We start from the raw sequence: 12,500 nt of genomic DNA on the forward strand, positions 1-12,500 counted from the left end.
TGCCTTCGTTCACTTTTTTACGACTTGTGATTTAACACTTTAATTATTTCGCCTTCTTCCCTCCGTCTTCCAGACCCTCCCTCCCCACCTCCTTCCCTACTCCTCCCCTTAACCCCTCCCCCCATCCCCCCCTCCTTCCCTACTCCTCCCCCCTCCCTCTCTCCTTCCCTACTCCTCCCCTTAACCCCTCCCTCTCTCCTTCCCTACTCCTCCCCTTAACCTCTCCCCCCTCCCTCTCTCCTTCCCTACCCTCCCCTTAACCCTCCCCCCCTCCCTCTCTCCTTCCCTACTCCTCCCCTTAACCCCTCCCCCCCCTCCCTCTCTCCTTCCCTACTCCTCCCCTTAACCCCTCCCCCCCTCCCTCTCTCCTTCCCTACTCCTCCCCTTAACCCCTCCCCCCCTCCCTCTCTCCTTCCCTACTCCTCCCCTTAACCTCACCCCCTCCCTCTCTCCTTCCCTACTCCTCCCCTTAACCCCTCCCCCCCTCCCTCTCTCCTTCCCTACTCCTCCCCTTAACCCCTCCCCCCTCCCTCTCTCCTTCCCTACTCCTCCCCTTAACCCCTCCCCCCCTCCCTCTCTCCTTCCCTACTCCTCCCCTTAACCCCTCCCCCCTCCCTCTCTCCTTCCCTACTCCTCCCCTTAACCCCTCCCCCCCTCCCTCTCTCCTTCCCTACTCCTCCCCTTAACCCCTCCCCCCCTCCCTCTCTCCTTCCCTACTCCTCCCCTTAACCTCTCCCCCCTCCCTCTCTCCTTCCCTACTCCTCCCCTTAACCCCTCCCCCCCTCCCCTCTCCTCCCTACTCCTCCCCTTAACCTCTCCCCCCCTCCCTCTCTCCTTCCCTACTCCTCCCCTTAACCCCTCCCCCCTCCCTCTCTCCTTCCCTACTCCTCCCCTTAACCCCTCCCCCCCTCCCTCTCTCCTTCCCTACTCCTCCCCTTAACCCCTCCCCCCCTCCCTCTCTCCTTCCCTACTCCTCCCCTTAACCCCTCCCCCCCTCCCTCTCTCCTTCCCTACTCCTCCCCTTAACCCCTCCCCCCCTCCCTCTCTCCTTCCCTACTCCTCCCCTTAACCCCTTCCCCCTCCCTCTCTCCTTCCCTACTCCTCCCCTTAACCCCTCCCCCCCTCCCTCTCTCCTTCCCTACTCCTCCCCTTAACCTCTCCCCCTCCCTCTCTCCTTCCCTACTCCTCCCCTTAACCCCTCCCCCCCTCCCTCTCTCCTTCCCTACTCCTCCCTTAACCCCTCCCCCCCTCCCTCTCTCCTTCCCTACTCCTCCCTTAACCCCTCCCCCCCTCCCTCTCTCCTTCCCTACTCCTCCCCTTAACCCCTCCCTCTCTCCTTCCCTACTCCTCCCCTTAACTCCTCTCCCCCTCCCTCTCTCCTTCCCTACTCCTCCCCTTAACCCCTCCCCCCCTCCCTCCTTCTCTCTCCCTCCTTCACCCATTTTCCTCTCCTCCTCCTCCTCTTCCTCTTTTCTTCTCTCTTACTTACCTTATTTTAACTTTCTCTCCTCTTCCTACTTTTCTCTTCCTCCTTCTTTGTTGTATGTCCTCCTTCCCTTCTCCTCCTCCTCCTCCTTCCTGGCCATCCTTCCCCTTTTCCTCTTCCTCTTTCCTTCTCTCTTATCTACCGTAGTTTAACTTTCTCTCCTTCTCCTACATTTCTTTTCCTCCTTCTTTCTTATATGTTCTCCTTCCTTCCTCCTCCTCCTTCCTGGCCATCCTCCCCCCTTTCCTCCTTCACCTCCTCTTCCTCTTTCCTTCTCTCTTATCTACCCTAGTTTAACTTTCTCTCCTTCTCCTACTTTTCATTTCCTCCTTCTTTCTTATATGCCCTCCTTCCCTTCTCCTCCTCCTCCTTCCTGGCCATCCTTCCCTTTTTCCTCCTTCTCCTCCTCCTCTTCTCTGCATATCCCTTCGTAATCCATCCTCTCTGACTCCTTTTTTCACTGATCCCCTTCCTCGTTCTCCTCCTCTCCTACTCCAGCTCCGTCCTCTCCTTCCCTCCCTTTCACTGCATCTCCCTTCTTCCCCCTCCCCACTCCAACTCCACTCGATCTCCCTCCCATCCCTTCCAACCCCTCCAATCCCTCTCCCTCCCACCCCTTCTCTCCCCACCCACTCCACCCCCTCTCCCAGCAACTCCATCTCCCTCCCACCCCCTCTAACTCCCTTTCCTCCCACTCGATCTCCCTCCCACCCTCTCCACGCCCTCTCTCTCCCTTCACCCCCTCTCTCTCCCTCCACCCCCTCTCTCTCCCACCCCTTCTCCCTCCCACCCTCTCCCCTTCCCCCTTGCTAAGACGCAACCCCCCCCCTTCCCCGTCACTCACCCCCCACCCTTTGAAGGTTTTGTCTCCCCCCTCCCCCCTGAAGACGTCGGTGCTATCAAAGGCGACTGTAATTAAAACGATGCCCTCAGTGTTTGAGCAAAACCCCGGGGATGAAGACGAGGTTTCCGACGTCGAGGCTTTCGGCGATCTTGCTTCGCTGCCTCGCTGTCTATCTGCCTATCTCTCTCTTTCTTTTTTTCTTTTTTCTTTTTCTTCTTTCGATTTCGCTCTCTTTGAGCTGGTCGTTACCTGTTCTCTCTCTCTCTCTTTCTCTCGCGTGCTCTCGTTCTTAGACTCTCTCTTTCTCTCTCTCGCTCTGTCTCTCCCTCTCTCTCTCTCTTTCTCTCGTTCTTAGACTCTCTCTCTCTCTCGTTCTGTCTCTTCCTCTCTCTCTTTCTCTCGTTATTAGTCTCTCTCTCTCTCTTTCTCTCGTTCTTAGTCTCTCTCTCTCTCTCTCTCTCGTTCTCAGTCTCTCACTCTCTCTCTCTCGCTCTCGTTCATAGTCTCTCTCTCTCGCTCTCGTTCATAGTCTCTCTCTCTCTCTCTCTCGTTCTTAGTCTCTCTATCTATCTATCTATATATCTCTCCATGAAATTCGGGAGCCTGCCCACCATCCATGCTCAGTCACCATCACCACTTCCCAATGATCCCTCTGGCCATCCCCCCATACTCTCATGACACACTATCACACACCGCGACCCTCACCATCGCCACCACACCATGGAACGCCATCACCGACTTCCCAAACGCTCCATCACTCACCATCACTAAGTTCTCACGGCACAATATTACTACCTCACCGTCACCATGTTCTCATAACACAGTCTCCCTACCTCCCCATGATAGACCATGTCCCTTACTATCGTCTCCATGAACCACCATCACTCACACCATCACCACAGCCACCGCCAGTCCCGCCCTTGCATCGGCTTAAAGGGCCCAGCCTCCTCCTGCCATAATGAAGTGTTTGCTCTCTCTGCCGCCCGCGATAAGGACACAGGCTTCCCCAAGATGCCGGCGATAAGGCACGAGGCGATTGGCTTCAGAGATAACACTTGTTGTGTATTAGATATAGTGCTTTGGGCCCTTCGACGTCGCGTGGCTGGCGCTCTCCGCGTCTGGGAAGGACGGGCCCCCCGGAGACGACTTTCCATCATAGGCTTTCAGGGCTGATGACTAAAAGGAGTTTGCGTGTGGATAGAGTCAAGCAGACGTATGTTTTTGTTTTTGTTTTTGCCAATAATGTAGAGCGTTTATCATCCGCAGAAAGGGTCGGTCGCATCAATAAGGATTCGCAGCTATGTCATCATACCATTGTGGAATCGGAGGTCACACACCCACACATCTCTCTGCCTGCCTGCATATTGTTCTCCCCCCCCCTCCCCCCCCTCCCCCATGCATAAACTCTCCCGTAATATGAAACTCTAAGAAAATTTTCGACTTTACAACATAAAAATAATGAAAAAAAAAATAAATACTCAAAGCCTCGAAGAACTTCCGTCTTTGGGGGTTGGGGGGAGAGTAAAAGATAAAAAAAAAAATGATCGAGAGAACAAGCATAACGATGCGGCGTGAATTCCCATTGCTGTGCCGTCGCCCTACTGCTCGAAGGCCCTCTCCCGGTTGCAGGCCTGGACGAGGTGGTGTGGGAAGCGAGCTGTTGCCTTTGCAGCAGGTCTCCTTCTCGAAATCACTGATGTAATTCTAGACAGAGGCGAAAGTCCGTGCAGCTTGCCACCAATAGTATTACAGGAGTTTCCAAAACAAAACGGAATCCAACAGTGTGTATGTGTGTATGCATTAATATACACACACACACACACACACACACACACACACACACACACACACACACACACACACACACACACACACACACACACACACACACACTTCTCACTATTCATCCCTCTCTCCCCAATCCACAATGAAACAAATTGTCCAAAGAAATCTGTGATCCTGCAACAGCTGACGCTTCCTGCATCCAATTTCACATTTAAATGACAAAACTTGACAAACCATAAAAGAGAGAGTCAATCAACTGAGTGAATGTTTATTTATGATGTAACGTATCCATAAAAAAAGAAAAATATGCATGATTGTGAGACTTTTTTTTAATGTCAGCGTCGGCGTTTTACTCCCCCTCCCCTCCTCCGCGTAATCCCCTCCCTCCCTCTTACCCCCCCCCCCCATTCCCTCATTCTACTCCTCCCCTACCCGCCACTTCTTCCCCTCCTCCCCCTCCACTCCTACTCGCCCCTTCCCCCTCCTACTCGCCCCTTCCCCTTCCTACTCCCCCACCCCTCCCCCTCCCCCAACACACACACGAACACCGCCAAAAAATTAGCCAATTACTGTAAAATCTCCATTTCATTATTTTGTTGTTAACAAGGCCCAAATTGTCAGTTTATCGACAACGTTGACCTTGATTCTCACCAGATACCGTGTCTGACTTCACATATGTGTGCCGAATATAGATAGATGGACAGATAGATAGAGAAGTCGATCGATAAACCATACCAGTGGTATTACATATACAAACATATATATGTATATGTATACACACACACACACACACACACACACACACACACACACACACACACACACACACACACACACACATATATATATGTATATATGTATATATGTATATATATATGTATATATATACATATATATATATATATATATATATATATATATATATATATATATATATATATATATATATACATACACACACACACAACGCACACACACACACACACACACACACACACACACACACACACACACACACACACACACACACACACACACACACACACACACACAAACACACACACACACACACAAACACACACACACACACACACACACATGCACACACATTTATTTAATCCGTTTGCTTTCTTTTCCTTTCTGTAAAAAAAAGAAAAAAAAAAAACTATTCCTCGTATATTTCACGCTTTACATTATATAAATTATTTGTTAATTGCACTATGATACAATTCTCATATATTTCCACGTCATATTTCCCACAGAACCAAATGCTTCTTAAGTTTCCCCGATTTGCAAAGTCATTATTTTATTCTAATTAACCGACAGATAATACGCATGTTTACCTGTTTTTTTTGTTTGTTTGTTTTTTTGTTTTTTTAACATAAACGATTTTTAAAATAAATAAAACAACATTGGCATGTCCAGTCTATATTAGAATAGTTTATCAGGCATTTTCATGGTGTTTCTAAAATTTAGATACGATATCCCCCCTTTTTTTAACATAAACATGATTTTTAGAATAAATAAAACAATATTTATATGTCCAGTATATATTAGAATAGTTTATCAGGCACTTTCAGGGTGTTTCTAAAATTTAAATACGATATCCCCCCCCCTTTTTTTCTTTTTTTTCTTTACCCCACTTCATTAGTATTATTTATTATCATTTTTTTAGTGACTTGGTGAATCGGAGTGTTCAAGGGCCTAGCGTGAGTTGCCAGTGTTTCTTTTCCTGAGATTCGTCAGAGTAGAGTATTGTCCCGTGATTGTGCTTCTTGTCTGTCTGTTGTTTGGTTTGGAATCGATTTTTCTCTCTCTTTCTTTCTCTCTCTCTCTCTCTCTCTCTCTCTGAGCATTTATTTTAATTTGGTATTCGTTTTTTCTTGTATATAGTTAATCCCCTTTTCACTTCTCACGTGTTTTCTACACTTATTTTGTCTGTCTCCCTTCACTAACCATTCCTATGTCTTTTGATCTAACATGACTATTTATTGAATATAATATTCTTACAATCGTACTGCATAATAATCCTTCTTTTTCCATTTTCGTTTATAAATCCTTCATAGTTCTGCAGTAATTTTCATTTTTTTTTTTTTTTTTTTTTTTAACCAGCTTACTTTCGTAACACTAATTTTCCTTTATTATGTATATTTCTTTTATAGGGATCAATTTACTTCCATAATCCTGTAGTATTTTTCCTCTTTCCTCCCATTCTCTGTCCAATCTCAGGAAAGGAATAATTGGCAACTCAGTCTTTCTTCTGAAGTGCTCGATTTGAGGGAAAAAAAGATAATAAAAAATGAATGGAGTTTGAATGAAAAACAATAGTATAAGAGGATAAGTTTCAACAATATAAAACGTATAAGAGGATTAGCATTAGGTTTTAGCTAATCAAACGAAAATAAAAGAAACAGCGAATCATGGTATTCCTTTATGCAGAATGAGTTGCCAGTTTTCGTATTTGTTTTTCTTTCCTGAGATGTGCTTGAGATTCTTAATAAGTCTGAATACTAGACTTTGTAATAGATCCTTTGCTTTATTTTCTCTGGTAACTATTTCAGAACGAAATTAATCCTGCATATTAATTATTTCAGAGCCGTCTTATCTTGCATATGAATTATTGCAAGACCATTTTATACTGCATTTACGATATAATATACTGGTTCACTTAATGTGTACTGAATAGTCATTTGATTTGACGTATATTTACTGTGTACCTTTTTGTAAAATAAAACTAAATATATATATAACTCCCTCTGAATATATAAACAGTACAGGCATTTAGAACAAACACTCAAGAATATAAACACAATTTTCAGAATAAATAAAACAATATTGACATGGCCAGTACATATTAGAATAGTTTTTTTCAGGCATACAGGCAAATCTTTCATTCAAATAGAAATGTTTATCATCGTCATTATTATTCTGGTGTTTTGTTGACTCGTTTTTCATCATTTTTACCAGTAGAATTATTATTACTTTATTTATTTATTTTATTTATTTTTCTTCTTCTTCTTCTTCTTGTTATTATTATTATTATTGTCTTTTTTACTGCTTCACCGCTTTATCCTTATTCAAACTCTTCATATTTCTATTAGGATTATTAATGTTATCATTATGATTATTACTCCTGTTGTTGTTTTTGTTGTGATTATTATTATTATAATTACTTTTACTATCGTTGTTGTTGAAATGATTATCAATACTTTTATTTATTCGCTGTATTTTTATTCATTCTTCTTCTTATTTATTTATTTTATTATCTTATTTCTGATTATTTTTCTCATTATTTTATATATTATTATCATTTTACCTATCATTATTTTTAATTTCTTACCATTATTCCTATTCATAATCTATCATCATCATTCTTTTTGTTTATTATCATTATTTTCATTTATTATCACCATTATTTTTGTTTATTATCCATATTATTTTTGTTTATTATCTTCAAGAGTTATCATACTTTATTATTATCACTTATTATCGTTGTCATTTTCTTATGACGTCACATCATTATGAAAAGAAAAAAGAGGAAGATAAAGAAGAAAAAGAGGAAAGAGAAAGAGACGAAGAAATGGAGATGGAAAAGAATAAGATGCTGTGGATAAGAAAAGGAACGAGGAAGATGATGATGAAGAGGAGAAGGAGGAGGAAGATGGTGATGATGATGATGATGATGAAGAGGAGGAGGAGGAGGAGGAGGAAGATGGTGATGGTGATGATGATAATGATGAAGAGAATGAGGAGAAAGATGATAAAGAGGAGGAGGAGGGAGATGATGATGATAATGATGATGATTTTAATTATAATGATGATGTTGATGATGAAGAGGAGGAGGAGAAGGAGGAAGATGAGGAGAAGGAAGAAGATGATGAGGAGAAAGAAGAAAAAGAAGAATGAAGAGGACGATGTTGATGAAAGTGAAGGAGATCTGATAAAAAAAAAGAACATGAATATGAAGACAGATTAATGAAAAGTAATTGCACTTGAATAAGAAGAAGTTCTTAGAAGAGATCTTTTATCAGATTTCCTCCTGGGAACTTCAGCGAAAAGCTTCTTCTGTAACAATTGGTAAAAAAAAACAAAAAAACAATAGACTCTTATTGGATTTCTTACCTGGGTATAAATTCGAATGTCGATTAAGAAAATGGTAATAGGTATAAGCGGTTTCAGCCAAAGTTATTTCTCATAGAAGAATGCAGAAATAAAGATAGATGTACAGACAGTCACTCACACAGACACACACGCAGACACACACACACACACACACACACACAGAGAGAGAGAGAGAGAGAGAGAGAGAGAGAGAGAGAGAGAGAGAGAGAGAAGAAGAAGAAGAAGAAGAAGAAGAAGGAGGGAGAGATCGGGAGAGAGAGGGAGAGAGGGAGATAGAGAGAGGGGAGAAAGAAAGAAATAGACAGACAGAATAGAGTCAGAAACAGCGAAGAGAGAATAAAGAGAAGAAGAGAAAAAGAAAGAGAGGGAAAGAGACCCACCCCGAATAAAGATTTAAGATATACTTGGAAGATTTAAAAAGACTTTAACTTTGGAAAGTGCCAGGATTCGAGCTTTCTCTTGGCACTGTTCCCGGAAAACCTAAGATTTGACCCCAAAAGAAGTTTATGTGGAATCTGATTTTCATTTATTTATTTATTTTTCATTATTACTTATTATTATCATTATCATTATTATATTTTTTCTTCGTTGTTTGGGGGCGTTGTATATAATAAAACTATATATATTATTATGATATGTGGAATACGGTCTTATATGTATATTATGTATATATTTTTTTCTTATATTTTTCTTTTCTTTTCTTTTTTGACGGAGTGGATTGGGTTATCTACTGTTTTTATGGAACATATGAACTGAATTGATGATATTAACTTCGAAATGTTCCGACCCAAAGTTAGGTCACCAAGCCACATCAGTGGGTTCCCTGGGATTTTTGAAAAATAAGGAAAAGAAAAAAAATCCCCCTTATACCTGTATCATTAAAGCATTAATCCACTGAATCGTATTCAGGTTAACAAATGTAGAGAAGGTATGAATGAGAATCAATATCTTCACAATAAAAGAGATGTATTTGAAGGTTTGTGGATCGCTATAGTCCATTTTGACAGGATTTGCGGTCGCAGCCCCCCCCCAAAAAAAAAGACCATTGATTTAGCGAAATAATTATACCAATAGCATTCTTCAATACCGTTATTCATGAAAACACTAGTTAAAAGTCTAACAAGTCCAGTAGGTCATTTGGACCATTGTATATTCAAGTCTCTATTCTTCACGTTTTAACTCGTGAAATGTATGCAGCATTTCAACTTAATTGAAATCACTTTGGGCCTTTTGGTTTGAATTCATAAAGGTAAAAAGGCGAGCCACGTTGTTTTTGTCACTCAGGATTCGAACTAGTGTTGTGAGGAGGATTCGAAACCGATTATTCGCACATGAATCTAATGCGTCGTTTCCAGGTTATTTTGCATAAGTAGCCACTCATGGAATATATACTGAATAGCCTCACAATATTTTCCCTCTTGATATTTGTCTTTTATCCATCCACGGAGACCATGAATTAGATCGTAAATTACTGCAGCTTTGGAAACGTGACGTCATAGCGTACCGCTTCCATTACGAATCTTAGGCGGAATTCCGTATAGCTGATGAATATCGTGAATATGGCAGTGGTAGGGTAGGCTCTCATTATTTTTTGCTATAAATTCATAAAAATAGTATAACATATAAAAGCGATTCAAGTTTTTGTCAACTAGAATTCGAACCAGTGTTGTGAACTGATTCGAAACAGTCTATTCGCACAAGATTCGGATGGACATATCTTACGTGCATTTTTCAGGTTACTTTGTATTTGTAGACACTTGCGGAGTGAAAATTGAGTTCCTTCACAATATTTTCTATCTTGATATTGCTCCTTTATACTTCCACCGATGCCAAAATGCAGATTTCTGTAACTATGTGACGTCACTGTTTACTGCCGACGTCACGAACCTTTGGCGGTTTTCCGTATGGCAGACGAATTTTGCTTATGTGGCCGCCTTAATTTTCGTCTCGCCCTATTACGAAAACCGTAATGTTTTCTTATGCGCAGACAGATGTGCCTTTTTTATTGATATTCAAATGTTATTCTCAATCATTTGTAAACTAATTTACAATATAGTTGCCAGATAAGATTACGTCCCCTGCGCAGATGCTTCGTCTGCCGAAAGTTCCACTGCTTTATGCCGCGCTGTTGCGTTCTAGCCTATTTTCTAAGTATGTTTTGCCTACAAAGTATTTGCCCATGCTGACTTTTTTGGGACGGAAATTCGATCACGACATTTTGAATATGATGTGAGTGAGAGTATACATTTCGGAATAGATGAAACTCATTACTTCCTTTTTTGCTAGTGTTTTCTAGTTCCTTTTCTTTTTCTTATTTATATTTGTAAAGCAGATGGAAAAAGATGTATAAATGCACACACACACACACATACATACATACATACATACATACATACATACATACACAAACACACAAACACACACACAAAAAGTTGTAAATAACCGAATATGCAAATTTCATGCGAATGTGTAATGGGATATATTAATTGCATGCTAATATGTGAAAAGTGTTAGGGAGAGATAAAGTACGAATATGTATGTGGAAATATTCCCATTATCGTTGTTTTCTTCTTACTACTTTTTGTATTTACGTATCACTTTCATTTCCCATTTTTTTATTTATTCTTATTTTGTTATATTTTTCTTCGCCAGCGTTTGTGTTTCAATTTTTTCTGTTTGTTTTTTAATCTAAGCATTGATGGAATAAGAAAATATAAGCACACACACTACCTCCTCCACACACGCAAACAAACAAATAAACGAAAAGCAACTATAACAACCAACAAGACAACAAGAATGAAAACAAGATTAACCAGGGTAAGAAGCGAATCGAGAGGGGAACCATAAAGTGAGGGGAGGCATGAGAAAGAGACGATTTAAGAGCCAATTTCCAATCAGAAGCCAAGCCACTGAATGTTTATAAAAGGGAAAAGCCTCCATTGTAGTAGAACTTCTACAGGAGGCTTTGTTGCAGAGACCAGTGGCGGAGTAAAAATCTACGGGCAGCCACGCCACGTTTCATTTAAGTGTCCCCCGGTTCCCGTTACCGAACAATATTGCCTCTTAACATTACAATTCAAACTCGTATGTAGTAGCGCTGTGGTCTGAGTGAAGTGCGAGGCAATTGGTCTAAAGGGAATCTAATAATTGAGGTAATGGTATTTTTAAAAGAAGGTATTAAAGAGCAACGGGAGAAGTTTTATTTCTGTTTTTTATTGATGTCATAAACAGTTATCATCAATCAATTCAGTATTCTTGGCCCATTCAGTCACAAGTCCAGATCACATTAGAATTATCAAACCTGTCAGCAAGTTCTTGTATTTGCAAGTATATATGTGTGTGTAAGTGTCTCTGTGTACAAGTACTAATACGTGTGTATGTGTAAATGAAGGTAACTAAAAATATGAACGGCCATATGTGAGTGCATATGTGCATATTTATAGAAATGATAATTTTAACAGGCTTCACTATCGCCATTCATTAGAAATGTATGTTTTGATTTTTAATAGGATAGCTATTGCTATTTATTTTCATTTAAAAGAGACTTTATTTATTGATAGATTTTCATACCACAAGATATTCGCCGTTAATAATCTTAACTGTTGATACGGCAGAAAATTCTAAATAATCGATCAATAACCTAAATGTATAAATATTACGTAGACCAGTAACTTCATATGTCTCTATTTACTTCTCATTTAAAATCTGCTATTTATTGGGAATCAGTTAAGACAGGTAAAATAAATAAAGAGGGGGTAACCGTTGTAAAGTACAATAAAACAAACTGCACACAATTTTTTTAAAAGGTGACAACGTGTTACCCTGGCGAACCCCCGTCTGCCCTCTCTTTGTCTCTTCTCATCCCATTTTCTTTGGATTAAGAGTGAAATAGAAAACGTTTATTTTAGGGAATACTTTCCTAGGCCAGTGAATTTTTTTTCCATGTCCGTGTTTTTAGTTACAAATAATGGGAATATAAGAGATTTGGGTAAACTTTTGTATGTGGTAATATGAAGTAGGAAGATGAATAAGAGATGGGGCCTTTTGCTTTTGTTATAAAGATAGTAAACGCATATAAAGGTAAGTTTTCGTCATTAAGGGTTCGAACCACTGTTGTGAGAAGGATTCGAAACAGCCTATTCGCACAAGTTTTTGGTCGACATTTATTGTTTATATGTATTTCTCCGGTTATTTTATATACGTAGGCAATTAGTGAATGAAAACAGAATACCTCCATAATACTCTCTCTCTTGCTATTGTTTT

This window comes from Penaeus vannamei, chromosome 29 (assembly GCF_042767895.1).
Source record: "Penaeus vannamei isolate JL-2024 chromosome 29, ASM4276789v1, whole genome shotgun sequence".
Lineage (NCBI taxonomy): Eukaryota > Metazoa > Arthropoda > Malacostraca > Decapoda > Penaeidae > Penaeus > Penaeus vannamei.